At 46.7% G+C, this 26,021-nt stretch overlaps 1 long non-coding RNA gene across 3 annotated transcripts; it reads left to right on the top strand.

Annotated features, from left to right (window-relative positions):
- The first annotated feature begins 9,801 nt into the window (after window positions 1–9,801).
- On the top strand, window positions 9,802–25,198 carry LOC137862509 (uncharacterized). Of its 3 annotated transcripts, XR_011100335.1 has the most exons (4): window positions 9,802–10,298; window positions 10,927–11,476; window positions 22,314–23,320; window positions 23,523–25,198. It is a non-coding gene; the product is annotated as an uncharacterized lncRNA (long non-coding RNA). The 3 variants fall into 3 exon arrangements; XR_011100333.1 differs by having other exon boundaries at window positions 9,812–10,298; window positions 22,314–25,198; XR_011100334.1 differs by having other exon boundaries at window positions 9,825–10,298; window positions 10,927–11,166; window positions 22,314–25,198.
- The last annotated feature ends 823 nt before the right edge of the window (window positions 25,199–26,021 follow it).

Raw genomic sequence — 26,021 nt, forward strand, 5'->3', positions numbered from 1 at the left:
TGTACCAAAAATAACACAAGGCAATGGTATCCGTCAATCTCACAGACATGATTCCTCATTTTCCTGATGGGCTCTCCATTTCTGGTTTGTCTGTATATGCCTACAAGAATAATCATATCTCTATATACTAGTTCCACAACTACATAACAGATACAAAATCTGTGGAACAACAGTAGCGCATATTCACCCAACAAGTCAATGTTTTTGGGTGGCAGCCAGATCTGGTGGGCAGCCGCAGGGTAGCGTGGTGGGGCTGAAGGCAGAGCAGTCCAGCTTGCTTTGCGCTGCTGGTCATAGCGCATGGGCACTGTTCTTGTTGAGGTAGGCCTGTTCCCATTCCGATCAATCTGGGTTGTACAATTTTATTTCAGTTAGAAGTGTGTTTTCCTAAGATAAAGTGAAACTTATGAAGCTTAATGTCCATGTCAAATGTAAAATTTTCCTTTTGACATATTTCATCTCAATGCCACCACAGAAAGTATTGGATGATCCACTTCTAGCTGAATATTAATGAAGTAAATTATCTCCAAAAATTTCCTACTGTGCTCAGACTGCAGGAACTAACACGCCTCATTAGATGCCTGTTGATTAGAAATGTTAAAGTGGCTTTTCTTTCTTTGAATTGTAATTAAAACTAATTTGAGAGACCTAACGCCCACACCCATAACTGGCTCCAGTGGCTCAATTAAGCTGGAGGAGCACCACTTTGCCATGCACGGGGCCGTTTGGCTGGGGTAACCGTGTCGGGCAGCAGGACCCACAGGGGCAGCGCCGCATGTGGTGCCCTGCTTCAAAATGCTCCATGGAGCTGAGCTCCCACTGTTGGTCTGGCCACAGTGGATGTGGGACAATGCAGGCAGAGGGTGCCCAAAAATGCCATTTTCTTTGTATCTCATTTACTGTGGCTTTCTCATGCCAGAGGTGTGTCTTGTTCATTTGTTACTCCATGTCCTCTCTGAATTCTGCAACTCATACTCTTCTTTTGCCTTTGCAAATATGACTAGAATTGTGTTTTGCTTACAAGCCTTCTTCAAGTCAGGAAGCGTTGCTTATTTGGTTAATTCAGGGAGGAAAGACAAGAAACGTGCTGAATGCAATCCTGCTTTTGCAACCCAGCAAGCAGCAGCAGGAGAGCATTGTAATAAGAGAGCATTGCCCATCATTGTCACCAGATGTGCAGCACAGGGTGATTATAATTCTCTGGATCACAGGCACACCAGGGACTGGAGGGTTAGCAAAAGTACTTAATCACTGGTTCCTGTAGGATTAATAGGCAAGGCAAGGGATACCATTTGTAATAGATTATATCTTTTGAGAGTAGAATCTAGGCAGATTAAGTACTGTGTTCCTTACAGTTACTTTTGTTCTCCATATGTATATTTGTGTCAGAAAGATTTTTAATACTGCAATGGAAATGCATTATATGATAGAGAAAGCTTTTGTTGTCACTGGAGAAATAAGAAAGCAAGTAATCTTGCTCTATGTCCCATTAAGTAAAGTGAAATTCCATCACTACTCAAAACAAGTCAGAGTAGCTGGGTAACTAAAGCAGAGGACACAGTTCAGGAGTTCTCCGGTGTCCAAAACTTGCAATTGCATGCTTTGCTTTTTGCACTCGTAGTCCTGTGCAGTTTGGAGCCATGGAGCCCCAAAGGCTTTTCGCTCCTGGAGCCATTGGCCCTGTGGTCACGCTTGGGGACTGCTGCAATGCAAAGCAGCTGTTATGATGCAGAGAAGGGATGAAGCCTGAACATCTAGATCATAATCAATACCAATTATAATCTCTCTTTTAAATTGACTGATGGCAGCAGAGCTGAAGCCGCACCTGTTGGTGCTGTCCTGCAGTGCTGGCAGTGCAGGGATTTCAGGCCACATCACCAGATGCCACCCATTGTGCAGCCCCAACACCACGCATCCCATGGGAGCACGCCCAGCACAGCCTGGACTTCACTCCCCCCGTGTGGTGCCAAGCAGTGGCTTTTTGCTCCAGGCTTCCTTTGCAATGAGGTGCAAGTAACACAGATTTGTGTCGCTGCTTATCCTAGGGAGCTGTTTGCTGCTGCATGTTGGGTGCTTTTCCTGATCTGGATTGTAGCAGGGTGCAATGCAGTGAGACGGAACAGCCCAGGTGGGAGCCTAAGGGGATGAACACATCTTCCCCCCATGGCCTCTGTAAGGACCAGCTTGCAGGGGCTGTAACTTTGCAAGTGGCTTGTCACAGCGCTGGCAGATGGCCACGTCTTTCATCACAACACGGTGTACTTGCTGCACATATCCTTGTTCTCCTCCCAAAAGCTGCGTCTCCTTTCACTTCTGTGCCTGCAGGGGTGGCCTTCCAGGGTCTGAGAGAGTGTTTCAGAGCCCTCACCTGGAGCAGGAGTAACCTGGACACCAGCTCCTTTTGTTTCATTGAGCCTAGTGAATAAAGCAGCATTTCATGCCAGTCACTTCATGTGCACCTGGCTGGGATTCAGATGCTTAACGGCAATAACTTAAAAGAATGTCATGCGGCATGCACTAAATGGGGATGCCAAACTTGTTGCATTTGCAAGCCAAAACACTTATGCAATTAGTGCAGCCTTGGCCAGTGGCCACAGCCAGCAGATGTCTAGCTGAGTCCTTCACACTCCTGGAGGAACAGTGCACGAAGATAAAAGAACAGATTTTCTTCAAGCTAAATGAAACAGTAGGAGTCATCTCTCCTAAATGAGCTGTTTATAAAGGGCTTATATGGCAAACTCGTGCTCAGTGATTTATTCCTCTTTTCCCTCCCTTTTCTTGCCTCCTTTCTGTACTCCCAGCATTTACTGCATGTCTAAATCAAATAATTGTCCTGATTTAGACATAAGGAAGCGTTCAGCTGTGTGAGGCCGCAGTGTGACATCCGGATTCCCAGAAAGGGATGAAAACCCCTGCAGCCACAGCATAGAAAGCACTGATTTGGGAATAAGCCCTCCGCCAAGAGTTTCAACGTGCTGATTGACTTCGTACCAGCCAGCGCCGTGCCAGATCAGGTCTGCACGACTGCTCCTAGGTCTCTAATTCTGCAACCCAGAAATTTTCTGTGCTGGCATTTAAATCCCTTGTGGATCCACAAGCAAAATCGTACAGGTACATGGCTTCAGTTCTTCCCCACTGCCGTGGTGCCCCCACCAAATTTTGGTGAACCAAATACCCAGTGTCTCTTAGGATTTGTCTATAGCCATCTTCCTCAGTCCCATCCATGATGTGGAGAGCTGTTGTTGCTGGGTCAGGATCAGTCACTTGGATGTAAGATAATCACCAGGAGAAGGCATTGAGGTCCCTTCTGCTTTTTGTAGGCTTTTACAGGGGAGAGTGATGGAAGGGAGGCAGGAGTGTTATGGCTGGAAGCTGTTCAGATTAGAGTGCGTATTAGAAAAGTGATATACAGCAGAACTGGGAGATAAGGATAAAGCTGAATGGAGTAATTAGCAGGAGAAAAGAGAGAGGTATCAGGCTCAGAGGTATCAGGTTTATTTGGCTGTTCCTTAGGGGCAGGCAGGGACCCCAAACCCACATCACTGTCACAGACCCAGGCTGGCAGCGGTGCGCAGCCTCTGTGCCGTGCCTCCCCACCAGCTGGCCTCTGCCCCGGCTGCAGCCCTTCGGCAGTGCTTTCATAAACGCGGATGTCTCAGCAAGTGGTATTGATTGCTTGCAGAGCGAGAAATCTGTTTTCAAAAGAAATGAACATTTCTGAAGGTATTGATGGCTTTGTCCTGCAGTACGGTTGGGATACTGCTGGAGTATTGCTTTTGTGCAATTCCTCATTTGCTTTTTCTCCTGCGTGGCAAGAGCAGCTGGCTGCAGACATGCTGGTGGTCAATACTAAGTGATGGTCGTGCAGTAATCCCAAATGCTGCCTTGGTAGCACAGTCCCGGTGCACAGGCGGAAAGGAAGGAGGCGTTAGGTACAGGTTGGTTTCAGGAGAGCAGGGAGCTGGAGGCCGTCGTGCCCGGCCTGTCACCCAGACCCCTCTGCCCTTCCACTGCAGAGAGCTGACGTTCAGGTGGTTAGGATGTCTGGGCTCTTCTAGGATTTAGTAACCCCCCTTCCTCTAGGAGTACTTTCCTAATTACGGTTTACCTGAGATTCTTTCTTGCCACCCCTCCACAACAAAATCTGGGAGCTGCATCTTTACCAAGCCATAAGCAGCCATCAGGGAAACCAAGAGACACAGCCTGCCCGCGGCATGCACAGGAGTTGGTGTTGCTCTCTCTCCAGCATCAGCTCTCCCTGACATGGCTGTCCCACACATACAGGACGTGTAGGAGCATGTGGATGCCCAGATGGCGAATTTGCACTCGAGTGAATAAAGCCATTATGCAAGGCAAGTCAAGGAGATCATTAACAATGACCCAAACGTGTATAAATCCAGAGTGCCTTCAAGTCCTGCTAAGCGTATTCAGCCTTACAGGATGTAGTGCTGTTGTGTACTTCTTTAATAAGCAGAAGCAAATATAATAATAACAATTCAGCAGCTCAGCAGTGGACAATGTGAGAACACCCCGGGGCTGCTGCCCAGCTGCCAGCAGTGCTGAGAGCAGCCGCCCCATTGTGCTGGGCACCTGCAGCACCCACCGGGAGAGGAGGCAATACCTGCTGCAGTGTTCACTGTCTCTGTGTTAGCTACAGAGGGCTGAGCAGTGCTTCTAGGAACATCTGACAGCTTCACCCAGCCCCAAGCAGCGTGGGCAGGAGTTTTCGGTGGTGAGGAGAAACTGCAAGGGATTGGGCTGAAGTGTGCAGCCTGGGGAGAAGTTAATGCATTTCCCCATTTCCCACATCCAAACTGGCCCCATTCCTTATCAGTGAGCCAGAAGAGCTCAGCTGAGCACCGATTGTATTAGTGAGGGTTGGTGAGAGAACTGCTCCTTACCATCATCCCCGGTATAAATACCGCTGTAACGTGTATTGATCCTTTTGAAATTGCAGCTGTCACCTTATGCACCCGTAGCATTTATTACTCTTCCATGGAAAGATTTTCTGCCAGTTCTCCCCATTATCAACTTCACGTCATTAACAGTAATGCCTCCCCATAATGCCAAGGTACAGAAAAATTCTGTGGAGGCCACTTGGAAACCTTTCCATCATGGAGAAACGGACCCAAACCCACAGCTCCTAATGTGCACGGTCAACTGCTCTTCTGTTTCACCTGTAGGACTAATACTTTGACCATTATTCGTAGAGATGTGTCTCATTGTTTGGACACCCTCAGTTTTCCTGGCTTTCAGCTGTTTCAGCTGCCCGTATTAACTCTGCTTCTAACCCAGCCCGCGCTGCAGAGGCTGTCAGTGTGAAGAATAATTCCAGAACAAAAAGGACATTTCTGGTTCTCCAATATTATAATCCAAGAATTGTGGCTGGATCTTACATTAGCCAAATGGACTCACCCAGCTTGTCTATTCCTTTCTGCACCGTATTTGCAATCTAAAGTCCATAAATAATTCATCAAACACACATAAAAATCCTTAGGACGCTGAAGAGTTCTGCAAAATGCTGGCAGGCTTAGATCAGAGCCAGGTTGTTAAAATGCCTCTAACAGGGCATCGCCGAGCATGGTGGCTGACAGAAAGGGATTTTTAGAGCAACAAGTTATATGGCTTTGATAATATGCTTCGGCTCGAGGTGTGGCTCCACCTTGGGATGAGGAAGCCTCACCCATTCGTCCTGTGGGTTTATTCCTCCCATTTCCCAGGTGCACAACGGTTTCTGATGACACGGTTCCAAGGCAATGCTGTCTCTCCAAAGAACACAAACAGTTAAGTGCCATGGTGTAATGGCAACATAAAATTGTTTCTGCAGCCTGTGTGATGCGGGGAGGGTGGATATTATTCACTGTCAGCTGGGTCCCAGAGAGTACTTTATTGAATTGCCTCTAAGACTTAGTATTGGGGTTAATTATTTAGGTACCTTAATTTTCAATACATCTCTGTCTTTTGCCTACAGTATCAGAAATCTAAACCTCCTATTCAAGGGACAGAACTGTAAGAAACCCTCAGCAAAATTTAAATGCAATCACTGTCATGAGAAGGAGGGGTGATTTGCAATGATTTGTGATGCCTAGAATGTAAACTGAGTATTTATAAAACATTGATAAGTTCTCCTGGATGCACAAAAACTCTCACCAGCTGCCTTTGTCTCTGTTAGTTGAGTTGTAACATACATCCCAGCTGATATGATTAACTTTGGCCCGTGCCAACCTCGCTCCGTAGCAGCACCACGTGCAGGGTGACAGCCTCAGCACAGCCAGGTCGGAGCAAAGCCGAGCTGGGCTCACCAATGGTGGGCAGTAGCAGATAGTGGAGGTCCTCACGATGTGTGCAGCTGCCAGTTGTGAGATTGGGGATGACTGTTTGCTGGTAGTTCATTCAGCCGTGGTGCTGGTGAATCCAGGAGGATCAGCAGCTGTCCCTGTCCACGGCACGGGGTTGGAGCAGGGTGGGCTTTGGGGTCCCTTCCGGCCCAAGCCATTCGGGGAGCCTGTGAACACCCCAACAAAATGCGGTAGGCTAGAGAGGGCTAGCAAAAGAAACGTCAAGGCTCAAAACAATTTAGCTGCCCCTGTGGGTTTTTAGACATGGCACACTTGCTTGTTGGTTATTTCATTGCTAAACCTCGTCTCCTGAGGTCTTAATGAAATTCCAGTCCCCAAATCCCTTAAGGGGTGACCACACACACGTCTCCAGCACGGACACACAGCCGGGCAGGACGTGGGGGCACAGGGCAGCGCTCTGGAGCACAACATGTCTAATGCTGCTGTGGAAACCTCCACCAGCTCGTACTGGGACCATGGCTCCTCCCGGTAACGTCTGTTCCTGCCTGAAACGAGTAAGATTCTGGTGTAAAAACTGGTGACTAATAGATGTTATAAAGCACGACAGAAATGAGCAGCACTGCCTTAATGGGCACATCAGGAGATGATTGTGGTTATCAATAATATTTTGGCCTCCATTAGAAGCTATTAAATTTGAAAAGCCACCAGTTACCGTCAGCCCACATAAGCAGAGTGGGAATGGGAGCCGGGAAGCCCGGCCCCTCCGTGACTTCTCGTCCCCGGGTCCCAGCTCCTGCCCTGCCTCTGCTCACCTGCGGCTTCTCCTCCTCTTCCCTCAGGGGCTCCTCGCACCACAGCCACACGTGGTGAGCTTGCATGAGCTGCAAATGTATTGCTGTAACACATCGCTGCAGCTGATGCTTCACCTGAAGCGATGCCATTATTCACATTCCCCCCATGTCTTTAGGAGTACTCCCGTGGTGCCTTTTGCCAGAGCAGGCCGTCGGAGCACAAGGCTGGGATGTGCTGCTGCAGGCGAGGAGGTGACCTCGCTACAGCAAACACTGGGTGGTACGAGCGTGGCCCCAGCTCTGCCGTCCGTGCTCCTGCTGCTGCTGTCCATGACAAGCTCCTGCAGTGTCCTGGCTCCCTCCTGCCCCTCACTGCAGGGCCCGGGTCTCGGTGTGAGCTCCTTCGCCTCCAGCAGAGCCTCTGCCGTCCCGCTGGGTTTCACCTGCGTGTTCAGCTAGGCAGCAAGAGGTTTGCACTCACCTGCTTCTTTGGAAAGCTGTCGTCATCAGGGACTCATAAATTTGATGGGTAACTTCTTAGTATACATACACACTCTAGCAAAATGACAAGAATGATTTTCTATTGTAATTTTGTTTAATAAATAATCACAGCAATGGAAGAATTTGCTTCGCTCGGTCTGCTGACATGAATTAAAACATTCAATTACAACTGTGGGGGCAGTTTAAATATTTACTTATTCTTTAGGGGATTATAAATTAACCCTAAGGACCTCCATAAACCTTATTCCAGACATTGACAGAAACTTGAATTCAGACCTTAATTAATCTGGGGAGAAAAAAGACCCGAGAGACATCAGACACGGCAGAGCCGCAAGGGCCACGCTCGCTTGCCAGCCGCGTACAGACACACCCTGCTGGAAATAATTCAGATTTAGGGAAAGCATATTGCAGGGGTAATTAAAACCACTGCACCTAATGCGTTTCATGAGGGTCCCTGAGGCAGAGCCTTGGCTGTGGCAGTGTCAGTCGGACTTCATGGGAGCCTCCACTTGTGCCAGCACCAATCTGGGTCCGTGCTGAGGGTGGGAATGGGTCGGGCACCTCTGCCAAGCCGCTTTTACTCCTCCCGAGGGGGAAATTGGGATGGAACCGTGCTTATCCAGTACATTCATTGCCATGAATTAAATTAGTTTTGCTGGAGTTTAGTAAACTAACTAGAGAGAGCGTTGATAAGAAAACAACACAAACAGGAAGGTTTGGTTGCCACGGAGAAGAACATGGAAGGGTGGTTTTTGGTTCGACCAGGCCATTGAAAGTGCTTATTTTTTTAATCAGTACCCTGCCATTGGATTCAGGCTGCAGCTTGGTACATGCTGCCTGCAAACGCTTGGCCACTGGGACACTGTTCCCTAACTTGGCTGAAGGCTGCCAAGCACCCAGATGTGCGAGCCTGGGCTCAGAGCAGGGCTGCATCCATCAGAGCTGTCCTGGCATTCGGGGCAGCGATGGATCTGCAGGTTTCTGCAGGTCTGGCTTCCAGCCAGCCGTCTGCAGCCACACCTCAGGTCCCCAGGACAGCAAACAGTGCTCAGATGCTGAGAAACGTGGCCCACAAGCAGTGTGTTTATTGTTCAATCTTGGGAAAAAAAGAAAAGAAAAGAAAAGAAAAGAAAAGAAAAGAAAAGAAAAGAAAAGAAAAGAAAAGAAAAGAAAAGAAAAGAAAAGAAAAGAAAAGAAAAGAAAAGACAATACAAAGTTCACTGTCTGTGTCTGAGGTCACGGTCTTTTAGCTTATTGCACTCCAGGGAAACTTTTATTGTTGTCAGGTGCAAGCAGACATTTATTAATTGAGCAATTTCTCCTGACCTTGATGGAAACCATCACTAACAGTCAAATAAATAGATTAACATCATAATTTTTCAAGGGTAGGCTTAGAAATTAATTGCATTTATCTGATTTTGTCTGTTTTTCCATGGCAGTGCTTTGAAATTTTTTAATGTTTTCTTTCCTATTTGCACAGATGCATACATCATACTGAGGACAATGCTACACCTAATTTACTTCAGCAAATGAGACCAATTAAAAATAACTCAGTAAAAATGATACTGAATCTTCAATTACTCTGGGAAGATGAGGAGCGGGGCATTCTGTAATTGACTTGTTCATCTTCTCGTCCTCCAAAATTCCAGCGTGAATGTTAGCCAGGGTTGCTCCCTAGCAGGCTGCTGTTAGTACTGGCTGCTATTTCCACTCTGCGGCCAGTATCGGTCACATAGTACTGGTTTAGTTTTCTGGTTGTTATGTATATATGCTAGAGGATGTGAGAGGTGGAAGATGGGGCTATTTATTTACTTATTTGTTTATTTTTCATCAGAACTGTTCTTTTCTTCCAACTCTGCTGTGTGTGGTGTATTTGCTTGTGCTCTATTCTGACGCCTCCTGCTGACAGCAGCATACATAGGTGCAGGTGGGCTACTATGATCAAGAACAAATAGTCGATATAATGAGGTATTGCACTGTCATTACAGGTCTGGAAATCATGGTTCACTGTGCCCTATGTCTATTGTGCATGATTTGTAGGTAATACTACATTTCAGTAAATAATAAAAATAAAAAGCCACGAAAATGAACAAAGCTCCTGCCTTTTGCAGATACCTGCCTCTCTGAAATAAGATGCTGCCAAACTTGCTGTGGTAAATTCATTTCTACCAGAAAAATGAGCAGCTCTCGTATCACTAATTACAAGGATTTCACAGAGAATGCACATCTCTAATTAAGGCCGTATTACACATGCTATGCATTCACAGCTAAACTCATTTTGATGAATAGGGAACAGCTGTTCCTGATAATGCCAAGATATGGATCTTCTTCCTTTTAATGCTGAGAGGCAGCCTCAGTTGGGCTTTTGAAGGGTATCAGTGCTAAGATAGAAGAGTCACGTTAGTGCTTTTGAACTTTCTAGAGATAAATGAGACTAAACCTTGCGTTAGTGCAGTGATGGAGTGCAGAGCACTGCTAGGCTGGGTGTTGGTCCCAGCTCTGCTGCCTGATGAGCAGCATGGGCGTGTGGGGAGGTTGATCCATCTGGGCTCTGCTGTACCTGGTGTGTTTTATCAGTCAAGGCTTGCTTTTGGCTGGGGGAAGACCTTGAAGACTGCATGTTTGGAGACTACCTAGTGGAAAGCTTCTGGCCAGGTTTGGTTTTGAGAGCCTCCTCTCTGGGAAGGGTTATGTGACTGACCAGTTGGTTAGTATCTTTGTTGCCTCATCCCACCATTCTTTTAAGCTTCATCCACCTCCTGAGAGATGTAAAGAAGTTAAATTGGTATTGGAAAGTGCTTCGAGGCCTTTGGCTGAAAGGTGTTATATGTGTGTGATGGTCTATGGTTGCTTCTTTGGATGAGCATCCTTACATCTTCCTGTTACTAAACTCGTGTCCCTTTTTTCACTGCTAAGAAAGTATCTTAAACTTTTCATAAAACTTTAAAAAATTGTTTTCATATTTAATGGGTAATAAGATCTTGTAGTTAGAAATGAGCCTTCATGTGGTACATGGCTGCTGTTAGTACACTCGCCAAATGGGACTCTTATCATAGCAGGCAGAGCAGTGATCATTTTGTTCTGTAAAACTTCCAGGTCTGTCTGTATTGCATAAAATGCACAGCAGCGAACTTCAGATTGGATTATAAAAAGCTTTTCACAAAAAGTTTCTTCAGCTCAGAGAGGGGGAAAGAAGTGGGTCTAGAGCTATGAATAAATGTTGTTTGGGGACTTTGATTCCTGAAGATTTATTTTCTTAATACTGTTGAGTAGCATTTAAACTACCTCCAGCTCCTAGGAGCTTATAGAAAAGCTATTTTTCTGTTTTATTTTAGCCTCTAGTCCTCCAGCCTCACTCACAGAAAAGAGAAGTGGGACTCGCACATCCTCTTCTCTCATGCAGTGCCCGTGGAGCTGCAGCGTGGGTCCCTGCGAGGGCGGTGTGCGGGGCGGAGAGCTGCTGGCGGTGGGCGATGCGCTGTGATGTGCTGTGATGTGCTGTGACGTGCTGCTCCTGCCCCATGGCCATGAGGTGGAGGGGAGTGCTGAGCTTACAGCGTCCTGTGGTGACCACGGTACGTGTATGTAGTAAAGGGCTGAGCTGGGTGGTACCAGGGCTTTTTGCTTCTCTGCTCCGAGCAGTCAGGATCTGCTAAGGGACGAAGGTCGTGGAGGGAGGAAAATTGGTTGAGGATGGGAATTTCTGCACTGAGCATCCGTCAGAGATGAGCAAGAGGAGGAAGGGAAGTCCACTGGCTTTTTCAGCAGGGGGGACCTCATTTACTGACAGCCTTGTCTAAGGTCAGAGAAAACAAATGTGTTTGTGCTTTGAGAAGTCTCTGCAGCAGAAGCTGCCTTGGGACGCTGTTTGCTTTTCTTAAAAAGGTAAATGTATACAGCAATATGTATATATATCACTATAAAGCAGTGAGGAAAATGCTGTATGTATGGCTTCACAGGTAATGAGGCATGAGACTAAACTAGATTGAAGCAAAATCTTATTTGGGTCTAACATGGGGAATTCCAGGTTTTCGCCTTGGAGAGCAAAAAATTAAAAATGGTTCAGGCAGCATGAGCTGATGAGTGATTCCCTCAGGAAACTGAATGCACAATCATATTTATTGCTGCTGGTAGAAAAGCTGAGGGTTTCTCTGTATGAACACTTCATCTCCAGAGGTAAGAGGAGCCAGAGCCTGCACCTCAGTAACAAGAGAAGGGATCTGCGCCTGAGACGGGTGAGAGTGTACCAGGAGCCTGGCTGAGGCTCGCTTTGGAGAAGCAGTGCCAGGGAGATTAATTCAATCACTTAGGGCTATTAAGTAGACATTAAGCTTTCATGGATGCTGTTGTTTTGGCGCTCAGTGGAGTTTTGCCACTGATGGATAAGATGAGTGGCATGCACCTCGCCACGGGCTGTGCAGCGGCGCCTGCGGCCGTGCTCCACATGCGGTCACCGTGCTGGGGCTGTGCCAGTGCCATGTGTCCCCAGCCTGCCTGTCCTGTCCGCTCTTCTCCTAGAAGTCCCTCCTCATCCACGTGCCCTCACAGCCCCTGCCTGCCCAAGGCCTCACCCTGCTGTCGGTGCCTCCGGAGGCTTTTTGGGAGGCAGGCGGCAGGGACAAGCCCGGCCAGCACCCAGGGCTTTCCCCTTGGTGCCTTTTGTTGGCAGGATGCTCACTGCAACGTCTGGTTCTGTAAGTGGTGAATGCACTGCAAGAGACTGATGTGTCACCTGGATCTGAGTCAGCTTCTCGTTACCAGGCGGATTTCTTTGTGTAATTTATGGGTGAGTACGCGTGTCAGCTCGGATTTTGCCATCTGGGTAACGCTGTTATTAAAGCTGGGTGTCTCAAATAAGCTAAGCAAAACAATGAAAACTTGTTTCCTGAGATAGCGTAATTCTGGAAAATATTAATGAAGTGTTATAATTAAAAACAAAGCATTTATATGACAAAGTTTTATTCTGCCTTACAGTTTTAATTAAATTATGTTCAGCGGGCCACGCATCATCTCCGGGATAAAATTGGTTGCTAACGGAGTATTTTCATCTCTTTGGGGAATACAGCCATTTCCTAACTGAAACGTTAGGAAACCTCTGTGCAGATTTATTGCTTATGAAGTGCTTATTAGCAGTAGTCAGGTCTGGTAAAGCTGATGCTCTTGTTTGTCCCATTGGTTTGCTCCATTAGAGGTATTTTACCCCGGTATCTTCCATGCTTCTGAAATGAGACAAATACCTACCTCAGAAAGGAGAGCTGGGAGAAGGGGTGGGGAAGAGGGAAGCAGAGACAGGACAAGCATTTTCTGTTGCAAACAGCAGATCCTAATCGGTGTTGGCCAAAAAACAGAAAGGAGCATAACTGCATTTTTCAACATAAAACAGCACAGAAAATCCCCTTCCATTAGGGATACCACAGCCTACGAGTCTTTAATGTTCAGCAGGAAAGAAAAAAACTTGGATGTGGAGCTCGCATAGCATATGAGGGCTGCTGAGCTTGTCTGGCAGTAATCCATGTTCAGTGTAATCTGTGTTCACTGGGAGCCAGTAAGTTTTGACAGCTTGACAAGCACAAAAAAAACCCTAAGTTTCTTGAACTTTAGGTAGGTGTTTTCCCTCACCTGTATTTTTCCTTCTAGAACCTAGGAAGAAAAATAATTGGATAGACGGGGGAAAAAAGAAGTCTTCAAATGTGGTATTATTGTAGCGTGCTCTGGCAGTACAGGCACTGTGTTCATTTTTTTAATCCTGAAGCGTATGAATAAAGCATAGCACTGCAAAGCTCACATGTGCTGGAAATAGATAGGCTCCTGGCAAAGAGCAAGTGGGGTGGTATCTATACAGGCTGTCCAAAGTTTTATCTTCTGCGGCGTTAGACTATAACCTTCAATTGCCTCTACAAATTTCTGGTAGCTTTTGGTCAATACCACGTTTTCTTCCTGGTGTTTATTCTTTCTAAAGATTTAGCTCGGTGCTGGAGATGATAAAGCCGTCCTCTCTCCTTGCTGGTTTGCAGGGAGCTGCGCGCCACCGAGCTTGGTGTCCCTGGTGCTTGTCACAAAGCCTCAGGGCTACGGCTGGGGGCTGTGGAGGGGCTGGGGCTGGGGGGTCCCTGCAGGGTGGGAGCTGCTGGGCTCTGGTCCAAGCATCCTGGCCATCAGCTCCTACAACAGCATCATTTGGGCCCTCATGCAGAGTGGGCTTATGTTAATTACATTCAGATCAGCACAGCTCGAGTCCTTTTCTCCTGCCACTTCTCTGGTTGCTGCACACGAGGTCAGGGATGGCAAAAAAGAAATGACTGGGCTAATAAGTTGCAATAAGGAAATGCTGTTGTATTGATCTAAGCACTCGGAGCAGGCTAAACAACCAATATGTTCATTACATTTCTTCCAGGCCACTTCCAAACCACACTTATTAAAGTTGCATCTCCAGCACTGGTCTCACTATTAAGTTGTGCTTATGTTGTATCAGTAGCAAAGGGCCTTAGGCTTGTGTTTAGGCAGGCAGAAAAAGAGCTCCAGTTAAGTGGCAAATGGGATGAAGAATATGTTTTATGGTGCACTTAAGATGCATTCCATTTTAATATAGGTAGGCTGTTTAAAAGGGAGAATTAGGTTCCTTTCCTCCCCTGTTTTTTTTTCCCTTCCTTCTCTTTCTCCTTGCTCCCCAGGGCACTGCAGTGGTGCTGGTCGCTTGCTTCTGAAACCCCAGAAGCATAATTTCATTCACCATTTCATCCAGAAACCCCTCATGGCTGTGGAGCAGGGGAAGCCCCCCAGGGCCCTGGGGCAGCACAGGACAAGGCCAGGGGCAGAGCTTGGGGTGGTGACCTGATCCACCTGTGTCTTGGGGCTGCTGTGCACAAAAAGGAATTGCAAGCAGGTGTGTGTGCATGAGCAGTAGGGTAAGGTTGCTGCTGGAACCAGGTAACTTAAAACAGGTTAAAATCAGAGTTAATCCTGCAAATGCCCAGGTGAAATACAGCTCATGCTTGGTGCCTGTAGACAAGAAGATTTCTAATCACCTTTCAGGTGCTGAGCCACAGTGGTGACTGGGCTCTTGGGGGGGTGACCAGGTCTAGGGAGATGTAAATCATCCATAAAACCTCTGTATCCATTCTGGTCTTAAACCAAGAGGGAACTGCTCGAGTCCCTGCTCCTCCGCTGCCACCCTTCAAAGCAGAACCCAGTCCTTTGGCAGGTTTAGCCCAAGGCTGAGGATTATATGGGGAAAATCACAGGTGACATGTTTTAAGTTCTGTTTAAATGCTGAGCAGCATCTAGCAGTGACCAGGAGGGGTCAGAGGCAGCAGGAACCTGTAGGAACTGGTGGTTGTCTTTAAAATGTTTCCCAGCCTTTTATTATTGAGTAGGAAATCAGGATTTGACCCTCAGTTCTGGAGGCCCTTCTGTTATGTTTTACTACAAAGGTACTCAACCTCAGACATGATATGTTAGCAAGATTTGGATATAGCTGTGAAAGTCAAGCTTAATTACAGCCAATTTTCACTGTTTGTGAAGTTCCTGGGAATCCTGTGGTACTCTAAAACCAGCTGCAATCAAGGAAATCAGATTTATAGGTAGGAGTATAACTGCTGTTGTTTTTCCAGTCTTCAGAAGAACTAATCTTCCTTTCTGTCCTCAAGCAATTTTCTTGAAATGGTGGCGGAAACCCACCCAACATACCAATGAAGCTGTAAGTGCAGGAGGAGGCTTAGGGATATATCTTCCTGTGCAGTCGCTGGGGTGCTCAGCAGGGCCTGGTGCCTCAGCCAGGGGCATCGTCTCACCTGGCCTTGGCTGACAGACGGCCCTGCCTGGAAATAAACTGAAAAGTGGCACTCGGAGGGGATCGATATTGGAGCAAGGAACTTTTCAGGCTCTCTGGGAATGCGTCTTGGAAGCTTTACCATAGTGAGGAGTGATCCCCCCAGAATTTTGGTGATTCGGGTTTCATCAATGACAGAAGTGCAAATGCCAAGGGAGGGTGGGATTGAGCATTCTCCAGTTCACGTAGCTTTCCATGTATGACTACATCTACTTTTCTTTTAATAATGCTTTAAAACTTTGTGCTGAAAATGTACGACTTGGAGTTACTGTCAGGTTTCTGGTATTTCTTATTTTGGATGCAATAAATACCAGAACAGATAAATAAGGGAGAGGGGGGAGCACCGGTATTTATAGTGTTACATGCTTGCTTCGGTCTGGTAAGAAAACTGCATTTTCTCTGACACTGAAGGAATATTTTGTTTCTTTTATTTTAACCCTTTCCTATTAAAGACCTGAGCATCAAGCAGATTAAGCTGTTACTGGGCTTAGAGTTCAGGGCAGTATGTTTTCCCCTGTGCAATACCTGACCAGTGCTGCTTCCAAGCAATGTGTTACAGCCACGGGGATGTGTTTAGCTCGTGATGTTTGCAGTGCCCCGGGGATCCTAACCATCCATGTGAAATCTGCTGATGGGCCCTGCTCTCACTGAACTCCGGTGGGGTTGTGTAGCCATCTGGCACCTCTTAAAAGGAGCATTTTCTTCTACCCTCTTACCTCTTTATTTTCTAAGAAAAATGCCTGGCGGTTGCATTTCACACAGTCTCTGTTCTGCTGGCTGGAACATGGCAGAAACATGACAGAAGGAGCTCCGACTGGAGCCCTACACCAGTGCGGGCTTCAGGGGTCACTCTGCTTATGCTTTGCTGCCTTACACCAGGATTTATGGGTTCAGCTGCCTAGCAGGGTGAGGGGTGTTTTGTTAACTTTCAGGCACAACCTCTACATCAGTCTGAAAAAGGAAAGCGTGAGATGAAACATCAATACAATCCAGGGAATGTCAATACCTGTCTGGGAGGAGGGCTCTAAACGCTTTGGAGCTGTCTTCGGCCATTACAGTTATCCATCGCCAAGCTTTCTGGTGACCTTCATCGTTCCCAACCTTCATTAAATATTAAAAGGTTAAAAGAAAGCGAGAATCGGTTTGAACTTAATCCTGTTGTGTCCCTGCTTGCACTGAAGTAATCGGAGCCTCTCCCCTCTTGCTGCACTGTGCTTCAGGTGGCACGAAGTGACCGGTGCCCAGCGTGGGTGCGTGACACCGGGTCCTGTTACCTGCGGGTGTGTTACAAGCTGTGTTGTGCCTGCCTCTGGCCGGGGCTGTGCAGAAGCCAGCACTGCTGTACTGCTGCTGTAGCTGGTGCTGGGGCAGCTGATGGCCTGCCGTGGGCATCGGGGAGCTGCAATCAGCGGTCCTCTTCTCCCCGGAGCCTATCTCAAGTGCAGCGGAGAAACTGGGCCGTTATTAAATAACGCTCTGTGGCTGATTGTAATGACAGAAACGATACTTGTGGTCTCTAGGTGGATCTGATCATCAGTCATCTCCAGTTATTAAGCTGCTAAGAGATATGAGAGTAAGAGTGCATTTAGTTCTTTCCATTTATAAGCCCAATTACTAAACCATCTCAGCCCAAGCACAATGCTTGTCAAGTTTAAGTGAGAATAAATATTGCAGGAAGAAGTAAAAGATGGCCAGTGACAAAAATACTGGCCTGCTAGCAGGGCTGCAATTCTGTGTGTGCCTTGCGAGGGCAGGGCAGGTGTTAGCAGGTACAAGTGGGTGACCTGCACCCAGCGCCTGCTGCTCAGCACCCCGGGGACTCCATCTGCAGCATGAAGGGTGCATGGCTCCCTCTCCCCTCTGTGTGCTTGCCTTCTCTGGGGATTTTTCTGAAAGGTATTTCAATATCCCTGTCTTCAGAACAGGTGGCTGTAAAATGATCCATGTCTGGCATACCCAAGACATTCCCGAAGGTGTCAAGACAAACACTGCACTGCAGTTGTCAGGTGTTCTTCTCTCTCTCCCCCCTTTTCTTAAAACATTTTTTCACCATGGTTTGCTATCAATCTAGTTTTTGGGGAAAAAAAGTCTTTCAACAGTAATACTTTCTCTGGGTGAGGAAGACAGAAAAAGAAAGAAAAAATCAGGAATGAAATGAGGAACGTTCTAGTTGTTCTGGATTTCTGATTAAGCAATCAAAGAGGTTGTGGTGGTAGCAGGGTAGGCACAGACCTGATCTGTATGGAAAAAATGGGATTTAGCAGCTACTACAGGTAATGTAGGGTTATACATTAAGCCAGCCATCACGCTAATGAAAAGGAAGTGCACTTTCGTGTCCTCTGGTACAGCCATGCTCAGCATAGCAAATGTGGTCTTTAACTGCAGTCTTTAATCATTTCAGCTCTGATGTGCTCCTCCAAAGGATGATTTAAATCAGCTAAAATATAAATATGCACCTGCAGAGCCAAACCCGGCGGGTGTGGGGCTGCTGACCCCCTTGCTTTTAGCTGGACAGCTCCATGGGAGAGCTGTGCCATGATGGCACGTGTGCTTTCAGCCCCCCAAAACCAAACCAGTGACTCTAACCAGGAAAGCACAGAGCTGCAGAGGGAAAATCCAGTCCTCATCCTGCAGATCCTCTGCTCATGTTGGTGTGGGGAGCATTTGCTGAGCCAGTTTCAAGTAGGTCCTTCTGTCTTCAGGTGATGCCTTTGGCCACCACTGGGTTGTATTTGCCAGGGGTACTTCCATCAGGTTAATTGCATCTGCAGGGTGCAATGCTGCCTTTGGTGCAGGAGCTGAGTCTGGATGCCGTACGTGTTACCACAGGAAGGTAAAGCAGTTCTCTGCCACAAGACCTGAAACACCTAAAAACACATGGTGCTTGGTTTCCATCCCCCTTACATTTCTCTGTCTTACCCAAATGCAACTGCAACCATCACCCCCCTAATTTACAGAGGGTAAGTGCTACCTAGAATTAGGATGAGCGTCTGATTGCGTAATGCCCCAATCAGTATAATTACTTGGTAGAGCAAAGATTAATGGGAGTGGAAGTAGAGATTTGCTGCAAAAGTGACGTTTGGGATGCCCTGGCTCGCTAGGTGTCCCTGGGCAGGGCTATGGTGTGGCCTGGGTTCCTGCAGTGTTTGGTGAGCTCAGCAGGAGCAGCGATGTGTGTGGGTGCAGTGGTACCGGGGGGGACACCCAGGGTTCGTCTCATGCTCAGCACACACCTTCAGCATCCAGCCCCCTCTGCGAGCCCGCTGAGTAAAGCGAGGAACTGAAGTGGTTGCATCTGTTCTCAGGGTAGAACTGAAGGCAGTTTGTGCCTTTGGCATGGCATTAGAAAACCGAAAACAGCAGTTGTCATTCTAAGCTCAAGTGTTTGCCTAGGCTGAGTATGGCTAGAAGCTAGAAGGATGGGAGTTTTGTGTGGGACTGTCCATGTAGGCAAGTAAAAATGAAGACAAGTTTCCAGAAATGGCTCTGAATTAGAGCTCACTGACAAAGAAAAGGATAATTACTTGCTCCCTGCGTGCCACACTGGGTTTTTCTACTTCCTTTCCTTCTAGAAAGTTGATAGTGAAAGAAACTTTTTTTTTTTTTTTTTCCTCTCCCCAACTTATACAAGAAACACTCAAAAAAGTAAAATAGTAAATGGAGTAGAACAGGAAAATAAGACGAGATTATTTGTAGCCTCATAAGAAGCCTAGCAAAGCAAAGTAATAGGTAGGGAAACATCATGAGTGGGAGAGATGAAGGCACAGTAAATATCCACAACTTCTCAGTGGTTCGGCAGCTATTTCCATTAGTTTCTGTGTTATTAGTCCCAGCCCTTCTGTATTTTCTCGCTCACTCTCTCCCCCTCTCTCCCCAGTGTAGTATGAACAAAAGCAATTGTTATTGCCTTTTTCTGAGGGAGTCAAACTCTCTGCAAAGAGTAAACAATTTTTCCATCAGTGGTGCTCACTGTTTGATGTACAATACCAGTAAATAGTGATTCTGGTAATCTGACATATTGTTTCCTGGGGTTGTGCTTTCATATTCCGCTGGTTTCTAATATTATGCTCAGGAGTAACACTGTGTCCTCCTGCCTGCATCGCTGCCTGCTACAACCAGTTTTGCTTATTGCAATAATGCTTGACACATCTTAGGTGGATGTGGGTCTCGGTCTGCTTAGTGGCAGGAGTTATAATAACCCCGCTAACTATGTCCCGTGGAAGTAATAGACCTGGAGCAGACACGTGTTGAGAGCAGTTGGGTTATTGCTCGCGTGGCTCCGGCGGTGCGGTGGGCATTCTACAGACAAGTTGCTAAACAAGGCTGCTGGCTTTTAAACAGCTTGCAATCAAAATCCAACACTGCTCCAGCTTTACATGACTTTGTAAATATTGCTGAATATAAAACATAGATACGGGAAGGAAAGCAAGGTGGGAAGGTGCCCGTGTGCTGCAGTAATGTCAGGACAACACCAGCAGCTCCGTGGTCTCGTTTCCCCAGCTATTTGCTCACCGTGTCCCTCCTGTGACTGAGGTGCTTGCTGGAGTCCGGGGGTATGGACAGGCACAGTGTGGGCCAAGATTAAAGTGTTTCCTTTGTGTTGTGAACTGTTAAATGCTCTTTTCTATTCATTTTGATTAGTATACTTCAGCCTGTTGATGGCCATGTTGCTTGGTATCAGAAACAGCCTCGTTCAGACAGTAAGTGCTAACATTGGGTGCCGTGGGTGATGTTATAACTCAGCGACATTCCTTCTGCTCCCTTTCCTCAACGCTGAGCAGGAGCTGCTGCTGGAGGTGCCCTCCTCTGGAGCAGTGTGAACACAAGGTCTCACCTGCATCATGTAATTAAAAACCGCCCGGCACTCCTCACACCGTGTTAGAGATGTTAATCGGGGTGTGCTGGCCGAGGTCCAGCTGGCTGCTGGAGCTTCCCCTGCTGCCTGGCTCTGCATCTTCTCTCCAAAATGCCACGAAGCTTGGAGAGGGGCTTTGGCACATAATGGAGCTGCTCCTGTCCCCCTCTGCAACAGCAGCCTCCCAGAGCTGGGTAAGCAAACCACTTTGTACACTACTTTCCTGGGAAAACATTGTTGGGTTTTCCTGTATTGCCCACCTTGCTCTGGTGTTAGTATGAACTGCCCGGGATCCTGAGATCGAAGGACTTGATGAAGTGCAAGGCGTTGTCCTGAAATGGCAGGTACAGCACAGAGTGTGGGGTCCTGTGCTGGAAACCTCGTGGGTCAGCATCTTGGCGGGAGTGAATGGCACAACTCGGTCCTTCCACTTGCTGTGTGGAGGTCTTTGGAGAGATTTTTTTCATGTCCATCTCTTTCTTTCTGAACCTTTAGACTGCACCCAAGTGAGCTTGCTAAGCTTGTCTCTAAAAGCTCGAGGAACAAACGTTTATTTGTGTCAGAAATGTTGAAGTTAAATATATGACGTGCCTCTACAAGGGGGAGCACTAAGAAAAACACCAGATATTGCTGTGTTTGCCATCTGTCTGTGCTTGTCCTTTCCATGGCGAGCCTCATGCAGTGCACCTGTAGCAGCTTGATCTGGTGGTCAAATCTGCTTGCAATATATTAAAATATACATTTCAAAGCCTTTGCTTTTATTAATATTTTTCTTGTGTATGCCTGCATTTGTTATGTTCAATTGGAGGTTAATTACAGCTAACATCTACATAACAAAGGCTCTGAAACCTGTACACGTTTTCTAGGTCTGATTGTTATAATTTAAATACATATTTTGGTGTTGTGGTGTTTCCATCCATACAAATATCTTCTACTTTTCCTCCAAGTGTTCAAACAGATTGGAAGTGACAGCCAAATGCCTCCCTGCTCCCACCTCTCAAAACCTGTGTGCGTGGCTCTGGGTGCTGCCAGGGCACCCAGGCTTAAAATTTGCAAGTATGGTAAAAGACTCTACTTAATCTGCGTAGGGCGTTCGTTCCCAAAGCAATTCTGTTATGAGTTTTAAAATTATTGTGTTGCTTTGAAGATCTTCTAGCGGGTTTTGTTTTAATAAATTTTAATTAATTCTCCGTTCTTTTAGGTGTATCCTCAGGAGCTAATCTTTCTTTGCTTCGTGCATAATGAAATGAGGTGTTTACAACAATATGCAGCGTGAGCAGTAACTGAGGGTTGTGTCGTGATTGCTAAAAGATCTTGCTATGCTCAGACCCAAACAGCTGTTTTTTGTTTTGAGTGTTTTCTTTTTTTTTTGTTTGTTTGTTTGTTTGTTTGTTTTGAGTGCCAGCCTCTGCCTGGCATTGGTCCCACGGCTGGGTAAATCCGCCAGCGGGCTTTGTCTGCTCAGACAGCAGAAAGTCTTGTGTGCACCCGTCCGGTCGGGAAGGATGCTTTGTGTGCTGGAGAATGTCCTGGTAGGAATTGGTCCAATTCACAGCATTTCCCGTGGGGTCCCTTCCGCTTGGAACGAAATCTGAACTGGCTGAAAAAGGGCAAAGGGGGGAGGGCAGAGGTGGGAATTCCTATAAATGAATTTCAAGCTCAAAATCCTGTGGTAAGCGATTTGCTAAAGTAGTGTCAGTATAAGGCACGGGGAGGTGGAAGAATTTCAAATGTTTTGTACAGGAGACAGGCTGACTTATAAAGAAGGTCACAATCTGATTTTAAAAAATATAGATCATTTGAGGTTGGTGTTGAATATTAGCAGCGTCTAATATACCTAGCACTCATAGATACAGAGGGAAGAATGTTAATAGAAAATATACTTTATTCACACCTCACTGCTTTTCTGTGTTGCAGTCCCAGGCTTCTCTTTGAACCCTGAGCTACCCTTTGGATGAATTTTTATCATGATCTAGGCCAGCGCTGGACATTTTGCAAGGAAATAGCATTATATCACCTTTTTTCTGACTTGATTTTAGGCAGTGCACAAACAAACTTTGCAGCTGTGTGATGACTTTTGCTTTCGATCATGCTTCCCAGATGAAGGAGGTCTTGGCTGTGAAGCGGGCCATTTGTCCAGCACCACTGCATTGATCCCTGCCCCGCAGTTACACGTGAGGAATTTCTTTGCTTTTGAGAATCGACTGAACTGAACTGGGCCACATTTGTGAATCCCCTTCTGCCGGAGAGCAAGTGCCTGAAGTGCTCTTCGTCTTCACTTCTGTTGATTCATAAGTAAAGGTCATCATTATTTAAGGCCTCTTGATGCTTATGAAGCTCCTGGGAGAGCCTGCTGGGTGTCAGCCGGGAGCAGGCAGTGCTCAGAAATCCCGGCTGTTCCCTGGGTTTGTAGGATGGGGAGTGCGCGAACCCACCACGAGGGAGCACCCTGCCAGTGCGCCTGCCGTGGGGTGCCCTGGCCAGCCTTTTGCTTGGATCACTGAGTCCCAAACGTGAACAAAGACTCATGTTTTAGCTCAAACATTTAGACCAGGTCAACTTGCACTGCTTTTCCTATACTTTTGAGTTATTGTGGAGCTGTGTGTGTTGGATACCTGGTGCTTTCTGGTGGAACAAGTGGTGTTCCTGGGGTTTTCTCATATTCATTTGAAAGTGAGAGGTGAAACCAAAATGAGAGAGTTCATTTTCACAGTGTCTTTTGCTTTTGAGGTCATCCAGAGTGCCAGCGTTGCTCCCTGCCCAGCAGAGGTTGGCTGTGTGGCTCAACGCGCCTCATCTCCCAATGCCCAATGTGCGGGCATTGGGCAGGTGCTGCTCAGCTCCCAGGTGGGCATCAAACCATAAGCAGCGTCAAAGATTGGCCTTATTAAAATACGGATTCTTCTGTAAATCATCTGGTACTAAGAGTGGAAACTCAGCCGGTAAGTAGCTGAATCCCTGCAGAACCCGGAGCTGGCGCAGTTCTGTGCCGGCTCTCCCAGCCCGTGCCTTCCCATCAGCTCCTCCCTTGCAAAGATGCCGAGCGGTAAGTAGCTTCAATTTTTATTTCATTTCTGAAGTGCGCTTTCCAGATTTTATTGGAAAATAACAAATTTGCCCCTTCCTTTCATTACCAGATAAGCAGCCTGAGTAACTCAGCTGGGTCTCTTTTGTAGTAATGAAACCTCCCATTTTTCTTCTGTTTTTCCTTCCTATTTCAATATTGTTGTCTTTGTTTTTTGAGGCAGTAACTTTTATGGAACAACAAACAGAACCACAGTGACACATTAAAATGTGCGAAGGCTCTGATCTGTGAAGCAGAAACAAGCTGTTCTTATCTTTTAGCATACAAACAAACGTTTCAGGCAATTGGTCACTAACCTGAGTTTTAGCCTTACTCTAAGCTTTGTGAGAACATGTGGAGTTCATTCATCTGATCAAAATGGTTATAATGGCTCTCTCTGCTTTGTGAGAATTGGTACAATAGAACTAGCTGGATTCAGACAGAGAAAAGCAAGAGATGTTTTTTTCTTTGAAGGCATGTACGTGGTAGTGAAATCTCAGTATTTCAGACCAGTAAATAATGGCAAAGAGCTCAATGATAGCAGAAAAAGCAAGTATTGTCATCTCTCTTGTGAAGCCAAACAAATAACCCATGTGTCACCCCATTCAGTTCCCAAATAAGCAATATCCCTTCATTTATAATCAGCCTTTAAAAATCATTCCCAGCTAATTTCATGCTACAACCCTCTTGTGAACTACTTGTGAGTGAGGCCCAGGAGTGGCTGGTGGCTCTGCCTTTCCTGCCAGTGACGTGGAAGCAGAAGACTTGCGTGGAGAGACAGACGGCTGCGTGCAGCCACCCCTGGGGACGTGCACATCTCCAGCTCTTCTCTGTGCCTCAAGTGGAGGGAGCAGCCCATGGAAAAGTCTTCGGGCAGCACTGGTACAATTTGTGTGAGCAGGAGCGTGCAGAGCCTGCACAGGCAAGCCTGAATTTGTGCAGAAGACGGAGCATGCACCAGAGGTGTTAGATGGGTTTATCCCAAAGCTGTAAAGGTCCTCTCCTTAATTACAGAGCAGTCAAGGCAGGAGCAGTGAAGACATGCTTCTGCCCTTGGAAGGTGTTTCATGGGAGGACGGCTCCTGCAGAAGAGCTTTTCCAAGTGGCAGACTGAGCCAGATGGCTTAGCAGCACAGGAGATTCGTCACTGGGATGAAATACCAAGCCCAACCTATGGATTTCTCTGTTTTCTAAGCATGGCTTTATGCTGTTCTGGAACACATGCATGTGGCCCAACTTCAAGTTACTGGGTTAAACAGAGACAAGTGGTGTTCTGCAGCTGGTGCTGCACAAACGGCCGGGAAATTGTATCCACCGTGTGATGATCTACACTGGGGAATCTGGCACATGTTATTTTTCAGGGTAAATACTGGTCTCTCTCCATGTTTTGGATCCAGCCTGGATAACCTACCTTTGAGAGACTCAGCACTGAGGGAGAAAGCCTAAAACCACTACCTGGTGAAGATTGCCATAACAGTAGTGTTACAGCTGTTTTGACAGTGATTGCAGGGAGATGATGATATTTGAGAACATGAGTCAAATTTCCCAACACTGTGAATATATCTTTCCATGAAATTTTATCTGGCTTGATAATGGGTGATTATTTTCTTAGCAGGTATCTTTGCTTCAGGAAGAAATTGGTTTTGTAAAACACATCTACTGAATATATCTCATTCCCAAGGCATAGCAGTAAGAGTGCTTTGAAGCAGAGGTAGAAAATAACTCTGTGAGCAGACCTGGACATGCACTTAGAGAGGTCTGAGGAAACAAAAAGCCAGCTCAGATGTACTGCTAGATGAATCCATTTCCATCTCGTGTAATTATTTTGGTGTAATTGTATTAAACAGATTTGGAAAAATATCCTGCTGGCCCTGTCGAAAGTGGCTGCTAGGAGGTGGATTTGTGACTTTGGTGGATTTGTGCCATGCTGGTGCATGGTGTGGGGCTCCTGCTGGGCTCCCCCAGTGACCCTGTGCAGTTACCTCGGGTTCTTGTGCAGCCCACCAAACCATGCCTGGTCGTTTTCTTTTGTCATCAGCTCGGAGGAAAGCGTTTAGCATTTTAATATCTCATTAAATTCTTAAACCCTAACAAAATTAATGCCAGCGAACACTGCAAGTAATGAAACTGCCAGAAGAGACGTGCAGTTATTTAAAAAAGCAGCAGTAATAGATTAGATTTAGTTGTCCTTCCATAAAATAAAAAGCAATGAATCACAGCAACAGAAGGCAGTGAAGGAGCGGGCACGAGGCCCCGTGTCCTGTCCTGCATCCCTCGTGCTGCTGGCTCTTGCCATGGGGACTGGGAGGTGTCTGGTCCCTGTGGGCAGGTCATTTTATTTCAACAGCAAACGAAAAGAAAATATTAACAGCATGGAAACCACTTAAGTACTTCAGGTAATTACTAAATATTCTAGTGCTTTCAAATAAGTTAAATGAAATGTGTGTTTAATATGTACCAAAAGAAAAGCAGGTGCCAGGCATTGCACAAGCTATGAATAAAACATTTTTGTTACAGTACCAGGTAATTTAGTTAGCATAGGTAGCAAGTGCTTGAGACCGAAAAAATATTTTGGTTCTTCACAGAACCCAAAGCAGGGGAAGGAGGGGCTGCTGGGGCTGCGATGTCCAACGGGCTAGGGTAGGGACTGCCTTTGGTTTTGGAGCCCACACAGCCTTTCTGC

This window comes from Anas acuta, chromosome 11, assembly GCF_963932015.1.
Source record: "Anas acuta chromosome 11, bAnaAcu1.1, whole genome shotgun sequence".
Classification (NCBI taxonomy): Eukaryota; Metazoa; Chordata; class Aves; order Anseriformes; family Anatidae; genus Anas; species Anas acuta.